Source organism: Plectropomus leopardus, chromosome 3 (genome assembly GCF_026936395.1).
Source record: "Plectropomus leopardus strain MGB_pleo_1.0 chromosome 3, ASM2693639v1, whole genome shotgun sequence".
Classification (NCBI taxonomy): Eukaryota; Metazoa; Chordata; class Actinopteri; order Perciformes; family Serranidae; genus Plectropomus; species Plectropomus leopardus.
Window position 1 is genome coordinate 10,199,312 of NC_142178.1, and position 11,877 is coordinate 10,211,188.

The 11,877-nt window shown below is 41.6% G+C and overlaps 1 protein-coding gene across 6 annotated transcripts in view; it reads right to left on the reverse strand.

The window, feature by feature from the left end:
* Positions 1–11,877, reverse strand: part of tnrc6c2 (trinucleotide repeat containing adaptor 6C2) — a 174,871-nt gene that overhangs the window by 53,206 nt on the left and 109,788 nt on the right. The window lies entirely within an intron of this gene.

Genomic DNA, 11,877 nt, shown 5'->3' on the forward strand with positions numbered 1-11,877 from the left:
ATTAGCTGAAGCCCTAATGTTGATTAATGTGTTCTCTCCCTGACAAGTAAACTGAACACAAAATAAAAAACTTGCCAACACACAGCCTGGAAACGCATCAAAATCTGAATGTATGAATGAATCATAACACTCATAACAGAAGATTAATGAAAAGGCCTGCCTCCCACTGTGCTGCCCACTGGCAGGGGGAGGGAGCTGTCAATCAAACAGACAGGAGAGGCCTCACGGAGACTGTGTGATGCTGGGGTAATGTCTATGGCAGTGAGAAAGAGAAAGAAAGAGGAGAAAGTAGACAAGCGTTAGACAGACACACAGATGGACTAAGAGAGAGAGAGGTAGAGGAAGAGAGACAGTGAACACTTGTCAACAATGAGTTTGAGCCAAACCCAGGGGAACACTGCCAGTCAAGTGGCCATGGCAGCACGGTAAAACAAAAAGAAAGGAGATATCCTTACTTTTTTCCACCTCCATCTGGATTTTCTCTTCTTCACTCCCTGTTCCCTCCCTCACCGCGCTCTAATTCTCTCTTACATTCACACGGTCCTATTTTTCACACTGAGGAGTCTGCGTGTGTCATTGTGCTATCTCAGCAGCTAGGAGAAGACAGCCCTCAAGCAATAAGTAGGAGCCCAAATTGTGTATGTGTGTTTGTGAGCATTCAGATAAATTATATGTCGTATGTGCAGCATATGTGCAGTAGTCTATTTCTTGGTCATTCTCTAAGCAGTGACAGCATGCCAACAGAGATGGGGGATTTAAGTAGTAAGAAAATGGCTTTTGCCTTTAACCCTTTAAAACCTGAGTAAAATAGCTTGATTTATTTCTAAAACGTGGGAAGAAGGCAATGAGCAACATAGGAAGAATTGACCCGGAAATTAGCAAGAAATAAGTTAAAAGTACAAGAAAAATACCTGGAAACTGGAGAAAACAAATGGGAAAGTTAAAGTTAAACCAAAACATGAAAATGAGCTGAAAAAAAGCTCTGTTGTGGGACTTTTCTGCTAATTTGCTAAATGCCTTTTTTTTCCCCATTTTTGAAAGACAGCAAACCAATTTGCTCCAGGTTCAAAGGTTTAAATACTTGTAAAAGGTGTGAGAACAGCACAAGAAAAGTGATGACGACCCAGGTTTTAAAGCGTTAACGCTGGCTGCTACCCTTTTCTCTTCCACCAACTAGTGACAGAGCCTCTCAACTACAGCTGACGACAATTTCATATGTCACTCTATGAGTTGTCTTTCAGGCTGATGTAGTTGATGCCAAAGTTCGCTTCCCTCCTGACCTCCTTTGCCTACCTGCCTCTCCCCGGCTCTCCCCCTCTCGCTCAGTACTGCTGACACCAGCACCTCCTCAGCATTGACCCTGGGGTGTCTCTGCGCTGCCTTCCAGCATCAAGTTCACCCTCGCTGGCAGTATGACACTGCAATTAGGCAAAATATGTCCTGTTTTGAGGTTACTGACCTACACAGTCGCAGTGTGTCATGCAGTCTTCTCTTACGCTACAGCGGCTCAGATCACCTTAGCCAACATAACGTGGCCTCTAACTAAACCAGTAGTTTTCTTGGCCTTAAAAGAAAACATGATTAAAGATTTTATGGGCTAAGAATTTGCTTACTTTATGATACCTTACCCAGGATGTCTACAAGGGGTAGGGGAAAAATTGGTACAGCATAGTAACGTGATATTTTGGAAAGGAATATTGTATTTATACATAAACTCCAGGAACGGATGTTTTTAATAAAACACTTATTAATATTATAAATTAAACTTTTGGTAGCCTACACTTAAACATTAAAATGACTTGCTTCTTCAGACCACCAGATATGTTTTTGTGATAAAAATAACTATTGAAAAACATGACCTTTGAAACTTTTTCTTATTGTTATATAAATCAGATGTTGACTTTTTTTCCTTTGAGAGGCATAATTTACAGTTGAAAAAGGGTAATAAATTGCAATATACTGAATTATACCTTATCGCAATACTCAGCATATTGCAAAACGTTTAAAATCACAAAGAAATTGTATCAAGGTCAAAGTATCATGAAAATATTATATGAGGCCTCTGGTGATTCCCACCATTAGTGTTTACAGGCATCAGACACCTAAATGTAATGCTTTTTAAACTAATTTAAGACTGGTTTATGGACAAATCATTAACTGACTTTGACAAAAACTAATTAAATGGATGGAGTGAAACAAATGTATTAAATTGAATAAATGGAATCATAAGACAAATGAAAATATATTAAATGTTTGTGACAATGGAGACTACAGAAATTCTTAAGGCTATTTAATGACTTTTGAGGCCTAATATATATATATATATATATATATATATATATATATATATATTTATATTTATATTTATATTTATATTGAATCCAACAGATGTTCAGGCTTTTTAAAAAAAAAAGGAAAAGGAAAATAACATGCTTCACTAAAAAAAATGCAAAATAGTTTGATTTACATGTTGTATCATGAAAGCTAGCAAGCTGTTCACCAATATGTCCAAAATGCAGTTGTGTATTGTCTAAAGTCGCAGGTGTATGCAAAGCTGGCAGATGCTTCGAGTCTGTTCATCCAAAATTTGCTTCGATGTACAAACAGCATCACTGTCTCTTCTACTTCTACATGTAATGAATACAACATAACATTTTAATAGCTTTGAGTGGTTGGACTGGAAATCTGCAAGGGTAATGGTAGCTGCTCAAGCTTAACTCGGCAAAGCATGAAGCTACCTTTGTTTTGATGCATAGACAATATATATATATATATATATATATTTATATTTATATTTGCAGTATACATGTAAATCTATACTAGAGCTGAGGCTAGTAAAGGCACACAGGCAAGCCAGGGTCTTTAGAGCCAAAACTATTACCATCCCCTCACATTTATGAAGCGGTTCTACAGGAAATTCAACATGCAAGGACCCCACAACCCTGACCTAACCAATGATTCCATGTTGACTTTGAGGCTTTTCTTAAGAATACAGAGCTGAGTAGGAAAACATCCCAAGTCTAAGCAAACCAGGGCCGCAGGGAAATTGGAAAGAAACGGCACAATGAGGCACTATCCTCTCTTCCTGTGCCGCACAAACAGTTCCATATCCTGGGACTTTAGGGCTAAGCTATAGAGAAGGAGGCATGATAACAGGAACACACTGTACAGGAATGAACAGGCTAGAAACACACACAAACCCAGTCCCATAAAAACACACAGGCTCACACAGGGAGGCTTGATGTACACAGGCAGGAGGCAGTCTGTCTGATGCCTGTCTTTTTCCGGCAGAGAGAGAGAGGTGGGAGGAGGCGAAGGAGAGCCGAGGATTGAGGGGGGGGTGATGATAGGAAGGGGGGGAAAAAACAGGCGAAGGATGAAAGCAGACGCAGAGCAACACCAATTAAGAACGACAGCCGCCGGAGAACCAGACAGGGCAGAGAGAGAAAGAAGAGAGACGATGCTGGGAGAGGGAAAAGACAGAAAGAATCCTCACTGGAGAAATGGAGGAGTTGTAGAAAAAAAATCTGAACGGAGCACTATTGAGAATGGCAGACAAGGAGAGACGGGGGGACGAGCTGGAGGAGGAGGAAGGGAGAAAGCGGAACCGAAATATCCATGCACCTTGATCACTAGTTTCTAGAGATGCAGGGAGAAAAGCGAGGGGTGAGGGGGAAAACGATGCAAGGGTGATGGAAAAAGAGAATAAAGGGGGGAGCGAGACAAAGGAAAAGAGACACTGAGGTAGAACTTGAAAACAGGGGAGAGCTGCGAGGAAAAACATGAAGCTTCGCATGTTCTGAAAGGCTGTCGGGCTTTCCTCTCTCAGCAAAAATAGTACCATGATCAGGCAGTGGCAACGCTTGCTGAAGGCGATAAAGGTGGCCGCCTAGGGCACAATCCCAAGGGGGGCGCCAAAGATGTGTCCAGAAGAAAAAGTTTAAAGTGAGTCTTTAATGTCTAAACGATGCCTGAGTCAAGTGGACGTCAGAGGAGCCTTTGGAATATATAGAGGATTATATCTACTTCCTTATGCATAACCCTCCCATCTACCTGTTAGTGTACCCACCTCATCAACTACCACTGCACCACTGAGAGGAGCTGTGTAGAGAAAGGGAAAAAAAAGACAAATCCAGCAGAGGGAGAGATAATGAACATTAGTTATAAGCTGCTGGTGGCCACAAACAAACAGCTCACGGAGGTTGCATTGACTTTCATTGCGAAGCATTCAAGCTCTATTCAGTAATAATGAGCATTGGGTGAAGGTCAACTTAAATGTTTTCATGATGTGTTCAATGTAGTCTTGAAAAATGTAGCTTTTGGTGCCTGAGGGAGAAATTTGCTGATATTTTCACAGCTAAATAAATTAGATATTAGAAAGGGAATTATGATATAATTAGTTAATGTTTTGTTTTGATTATAGTTTTTTGTCTTTGATTTATTTGATTTTTATAACACATTTGCAACAGGTTCTTGAAAGCAGACTAGCACGTATTTTAATCTTATTTGTTATTGTTAAATGAGCTATTTATTTGCATTTTCACGGCAAGCATGCAGTACTTTGACTGTAGACAGCTTGTCTAGGGCAGCAAATGTGCTCGAACCACCACTGGGTTGTGGCCGCAGAGTGTGGTAAATCCACTCTCCACCAACATTACCATTCGGGCAGCCACCCATTCCTGTGGCATTAGAGAAGCCACGGGGCTCTCCTGAGCCTCATTACATGCAACATTATCACGGACAGCCCTTACCTGAGGAGTAATTCCTCAAAACCTGCTACTGCTGCTACAGACCTCGACTACTCTACACGAACACGTGAGCATTTGTGTTCACTTGACCTGAATGGCTTGGGGAAAACAAGCTTGTAAATTCCACAGTTGATAAGCAGCAATAACAACATGTGTGTTTCCAACCCTCAGTCACACTGACACTCTCACTGGCCGCTCGGTTTCTAAGCATTCACTGCATACCAGCTTTGCTTTCAGCAGGTGGAGAGAGTGGCTCGTGAAGATATACAACACATTTTATTGCAACTAGACTGGACTTGCTCAATGAACTGTGGCGGAAATATTCTCGGCTGTTGGAATCTGCAGACGAGGGACTGATTGAGGGCGAGTGGGTGGGTGGAAAGCTGCGATTGGGAGGGCGATGCGAGGATGGAGAAAGAAAAGTCAAAGAGTCGGATAGTGTGAGAGGCAGACCTGCGTTATAAATAACAGCTTTGAGGTTTGCCTCCAGAAAATTAGCTCACAGTGTCTTGGCTGCATCCTCCGCCAAGTCGATATGAAACTTTAACACGATGGCAGCTCATTAAATAGGAAAACAGCACAATACACAAGACCAAGCAGGCTTGCTCCCTGCCAGCACCACAGCTAAAGCTTATTGAATTCAAGAAGAAGCTGTCAAGTGCGTTTGTCTTTACTTAGGACTGCTTTGTGTTTATGAGAATAAGTGGTGGTGCATAGTCTGCATATGCCTGCATATTTTGCGTATTTGTTTTAATCTGCGTGCCTGGATGGCAGCTTAAGAGCCTGTGAGGAGACTCCTTGTCTAAAAGGTCCCGATAGTTATGAGGTGCGATTAGCATTAATACAATGGATGACCTCTCATGATTAACCTTATGCAGGAGTCCACAAACTATTTTTCTTTTTTTTTTTACCATAGACAAAAATTGAGCACCTCTAAATGCACAATGGCATTCCTTAATAAGCTTTATAGCATGGCTTTGAAAGAACTGGCTGGCTTTTACCAACTCAGACAAAATAAAATTACACTTGTGGAAGATAAAGGCATGTCCAAATCTACAATTTAGATCAGTCAAAATGCATATGTTTTTTTCTGTATCTTCAGAAATTGACTTATTCAAATCTGTTATTGTTAAAAATGCATTGACGACTTTCTGTTGATGTCAAAATGTTGCCAAAGCAATGTAGTGAAGCGCATTCAGGAAACAGATAAACCAGGGTTCACAACAGTGTGACTGCTGTCTAAAACTAGCATGAGAAATTACTTTGTTGGACAGCATATCGTCCCAGAAATAATTGTGATAAATGACATTGGGTGACATTCTTTTGTAAACTAACACATGTAAACACAAGTGCACTATCGTACAATATGGACATGAACTTGACAATTTTTGCTGATCTCATTATGTTGATAATGTAATTATTTTAACAGGCCTTTAGCACATGCCTTAACTGATGTTTGGGGCATAAATAGGGAGTGAGAAAAGTCTTTAACCTCTCTTTCAATTAATACAGCCTGTCTTCACAGCCACCATCTAATTGTCAAAATCAGAATAAATCAAGGGACACATATGTACACATGGTGCATGCTAACATAAATAAGCTAATCATCTGGGCTGTGCATCTCTAAGTTACTTTGACATGGCCTCCACCTTTATATATACATATACAAAATGTCAACAAATTCCCTGGCAGTCAGCAGCGTAAGCAATAACAGACTTTGAGAGAGAGATGGAAAATAAGTGCTGTGCTTACTCTTCAATGAGGACAAGAACTAGCAGGGAAAGTGACAGCCCCCTCTGTAAACCTGTAGTCATGACGTCGTTGGAGATGTAGAAAAAACAGGGAAAGCAGAACGGTAGTATTGTGGACGTGTTTCTATCTTGAGTAAATATTAGCTAGCTTGGTTATATTGAACTATTGAGACGTACATATTCAATATCTTCAGTTAAATCTTGCAGATATGCATTAAAGCTCCTAACAAAATACTGAAAATACTGTAAGTTACTACAGCAATCTCAGGCTCAAAGCATTAGTGAAGAAGGTGCAATATGATGTGTTGGGCTGACAGTTTATTAGCCCAAATTCAAGTATTTTCAGATCCCCAGTGCCTTAATTAATATGAATTAGGCTGCTGTTAGAACTTAATCTGCCCACAAGAAAATATATTTTGTACTTTAACACAACTCAAACATCACAAGAAATGCTTTGTTGATCATTTCCAGCAGTTCTATTAAATCAAATCCTTAAAATGTGCGCTAACAATCAAAACACACATAGTAAAAGTAAACACTTGAACTTCATTGATTGTTCTCAAGTTGATTAAGGCGATAAACAGTCCAGACGGCAAACAAATGACCCAAGTTTTCAAGTCTAAGCCGTATCCTCAGCATAGGTAGAAAGCAGAGCATGCTAGTGCTATTTACATAGCTGTAACTGAGGGCTTTGGAAGTGCTGTAGGGCCTTAGTCCTTTTACATAATGACTAAGGCTGTCTAATGTTGGTGTGGAGCAGGAAAAAGGGAACACAGTAGGCTGGATGTCCTGAATATTCTCTGTCAGCTTCCATGTGATGGCCCTCTCCTTCTCTCCACATCTCTCCAATTAGCCGACACGGAGCAGAGGGAGGGAAGGAGGGCCCCCGCCGAACCCCAGCACACTGAACATTCCCCTGGACCCCTGCCAAGACTCACAGGCAGCAGCTCGCCGGCTTCAGCTTCGCTTCCCCCATCCCCCTGCTTCTATTCTGGCCTGGCTTACCCCTGGTGGGCCCCATAAGCCCCTGCCCCCTCCATTGGCACACAACTTGGATAAGAGGGTGGGGGACGCTCAAACCACCCCAACGCCCATAGGAGTCTTTGGTTACGACTCTTCTATACCTTGTTCTTGTATGACATAATGTTCAGGGGATTAAACCTGTTTTTGTCTGTGGTACAGTTACACTATAACACTTTAAAATCTGCCAAGTTGATGTTAATCTAAGAAAAAAAGACAACCGATTGCCTTGAAAAGGTTACTAAGGATAACTACTCTTACCTTACATTTACTTTATATCTGTTTGTTAGGTTGGCTTAAAATTAAAGGACGAGAAATTAACTGGATTTTTTAAAAGGATAGCAACTTAAACAAAGTTAGTCTGGCATAACTGAACAGTTGTGTTCACTCAGTAATATTTAGGAAACTGATTAACTTTGATAACTAAAGTAAGCACAACAAAGAATGATTAGTTTACGGGATTGTTTCAACTTTGACAAAATGCCATTGTGAGCATCTTAAGACAATACCATTGTTCTCTTTGACTTTACCTCAGATTTTAATAGACTCCATGTCATGAAGTTTTATCACAAATATCAATACTAAAACAGTCAACATTCAAAATACATACAACTGTTCAGTTAAGGCCCAAGAACTTGGTGTACTTAAAAACCTAAGTTGCTATAACTTAAAGAGAACAAGTTAATTCACTTGTCACTTTTAATTTGGAACAACTTCACAATTAGATATGACAAACATAAATTAAAACTGATATTAATATTTATATTTACGTTTAGCAAGGCAATCGGTTCCCTTGATTTATAAAAGTAAGATCAGCTTGTCAGTTTACAGTGAACCTGTTGGCTGCCTTTAACATTGGATTGTAAAAACTATGTGTTCTTTTACCATATAAAAAATGAATGCAGCTTGCACTCACACACTTGCAACCAGGAAGTGTCAAATTTAGGGCTGGCAGCACTCGGAGATAAGATCATGTCTCTCACAACATGAGATCACTGTCTCATACCAAAGAAGATTAGTGTCGAACCTCAAGTGAACTCCGGCTGAGTCCATGCAGACCCAGGTTGCATAAACCTTTTTGTAGACGCAGCCACCAACTGAGTATACCACAAACCTACAAAAACAAAACATAACACACCCCTCGAAAAAAAATCTGGACACTTGGAAGTGTTAATGATGTATTGATAATGTTTGTTTTCGTGGTGATGACCATCCAACAAAGTATACTACAACTATTTCTTGGCTACCTATCAGTGCTACTGCCAGTACCGTACACTCCCCCCCTCACTCGCTCTAACACACATACACAAACACTCCTCATTTAGCACAATGACCTCACCACACACAACTGGTTGGTGAGTCTTTATACTGCCCCCCTCTACCACAGAATAGAGGAAGAGGGTAATGGCTTTTGGCAGCCTCCCATTGAATCCAGCTGATTCTACTGTCAACGCCTCCCTGCTGCTGCAGCACCCTGCGGCAGTGTTAAGCGTGTTATCTATCAGGATTGTGTCAGTTGTTTGAAAAGCCTCATAATCACAGGCTCAGTGACTACCACGGACAGACCTGGGCTAAGGTCAATGATGGAGAGAAGGGACAGACAACACTAGCCACTTTTCCAAAGCACGACTAAGTGGGATTTACCAGAGCAAACACAAAATGTCTGACGGGGGAGAGAAAGAAGTTTTTGTTTGTTTGAAATTGTAGCGCAAATAGACTAAGAGCTGCAGTGAAATGAAAAATCAAAACACAAGAGCTAAAACTGAGCATGGGGGATACGGTGCCATGGCAAGCTGACACATTCCAATTAAATTGGACCCTTTAGTGGAAACCAGGCTAATGATAGCAACCTGAGGACTGGACTCGTGTTCATGTTTTGTCTACAAAGGGTAAGACAGGAGGAAGCAAGCTTTGAGTTTCCTTTTAAACAAATGACCCTGCCTCCTCTGTGATAAGGAGCTGCAGATGGACTTACTGCCAGGGTTAGTCCTCGTGGCTTTCTTAATCAAAACAATGTCTAGATGCCAACAGCCTACAGCCTGGTTGGATCCAGAGCCAACATGGGTTATGGGTTTCTTGCAAGCACGCTGCCAAAATGGCAAAAGTTGTAATATAATTTAGTGAGTCTGGGCCCCAGTGAGAGGCTTGATTTCTCATTTTTGGGTCTTGTTGCGCTGGGAAAGAACCAATTATAAGTCTCAAGACTGAGAGTTCTTGCAATTTGTGTCTAGATTTGCAGATGTTGGCATGCATTGATAGACTATCTATGCTCTCCGTAGACCATCAGTGCAACCCGTGTTCTCCAAGTGGATAATTGATGCATTCCCTTTGAACCAAAAGGAACAAAGCCAAACCTTTTATACTGCTCCAAACACTAAAAAACTGTAAGACGGTTCAAAAGGAGAAGCACCATAGACATCATCCCAACACAACTCGTCTTGCCTTGGGGGTAACCCCAGTGCGGGTGACCTCATGCCTATACATCCCTTTTGCCCTAGTGCCCTCCAGATGAGCCACCGGCTGTGGCTGCAGTGGTAGCTATGGTGCTAAAGCCGTCATGTCTGGGCAGGGTAAGCCTTAGCTGTGCGGTATTTAAGAAAACTTGCTCTCCCACCTCCTCTTACCAGGCTTTAGGTCTTTCATTTCTCCCTATTCACTCATTTTACATACACACCACAGAGACCCCAGCAACATCTTTTCACCCCCCCTTACTGCATGCTTTTCGGCCTTTTGGAAAAATGGGCGTTCGCATGGAAGGGAGGAGGACCCTTGACCCTAGGGAAGAACATGGCTCTGTGTGTGTGTGTGTGTGTGTGTGTCTGTGAGTCAGCTGGGTGTCTGGGGTATGCAGGAGGCAGCTCATGACTTGAACAACTGCAGGGCATTAACCAACTGCCGAGGGCTTTGAGCTTGACTTAAATGGTCAGACATATAAATGGCAAAAGCGACAGGCATTGCTCGTGTGTATTCACTAGTTGAACATGAATGAATATAAACTGCTCCTGTCAGGTAGACTGGAGAGGGTTTCCAATTAAATACAGAAGAAGATGACACAAAAGGTGTAAAAACTCTTTCATCCCTCTAATAGACAATCTCCTAAACTCAGGGCTTAGGGCGAGTGTGAAACGAGAGGCTGTGTTGCACGTATCTGAATGCACTTTCTGTCTCCACTATGCACTTTACGTCTGTTATTGCACTGTAACTGTGTGTATCTTTATGTGGCAGCCTTTATGTCCATGACGAATTTCCCTCAGGACAAATAAAGTAATCTTGAATCTTGAACACACTTACATTCCGAGACATGGCACAGACACACATAAACACCCTCCAAAGCATACACGCAAATGTGTATGTACCTCACACACAAATAAACGACATTACAGTCTCCCCTTCAGACTGAAAACGTACACATGTACGTGTGCTACCGCCGCTCGCACGCATTTTTCATTTCATCACCTCACTGGTGTGTGACGATAGAGATAAGACAGTGGTGACAGAGATGTCAGAGGGGGGGGGGTGAAAGGGGGTTTGAAATTGAACGGGAAATTATGTACTTCAATTAAGACACGCGGAGGAGATATTAAAAGCTATACTCCAGTGCCTGGGGACAGGATGCAGGAAGGGGGGATGCAATGGAAGGCGACAGTTCAATCAGTATCTCCGGCTTTCTCACCGGGGGGGGGGCAGCAGCTATGTTTAATAATGTCATAGGAATTAGTGTAGTGGAATGTACAATAGTGTGCAAGATACAGGATGAGATAGAGAAAGACTATAAAGGAGTGACAACAGAACAATCGGGATAAAATGTAAAGAATGTGTCAAACTGCAGTTGCAATGTGCAACCACAAAACAAAACAATCCATAATAAGGCACTACTGTCAACATCCGACCTATACATAGTACTGTGTGATCAAACTACCACACCATTCCCCTACATAAGAACAGAAACACAGGAAAAGGCAAGGCGATTCCCTCAGTCAACTCAAGAAACCATCACACTACACGCTCACATGTACTCAGTGTGTTCCAGTGCACTCGGCCAATCATGAAAGAGCTATGATATAACACAAAACTTCCCAACATTTCAACTCACATGCTAAATTTAGTCATCAACATCAGAATGAATATTCAAAGGCAGCACATGGGAGAAAACCTCAGATCGGTCAGTCGTTTGTGAAGGAGTTTCTCATCGATCCAAAATCACATAAAGCACTATTGCGAATTTTTGCAGGGGACACCCCTCGGAAACCCTTTGGGTGTTTGGGTGCTCGCAGGGAAGACAGATTCACACAACAGCCCAGTTTTATTTCTAAGGATACACAACATGAATATTGCAAATTAAACCATACAAACAAAGA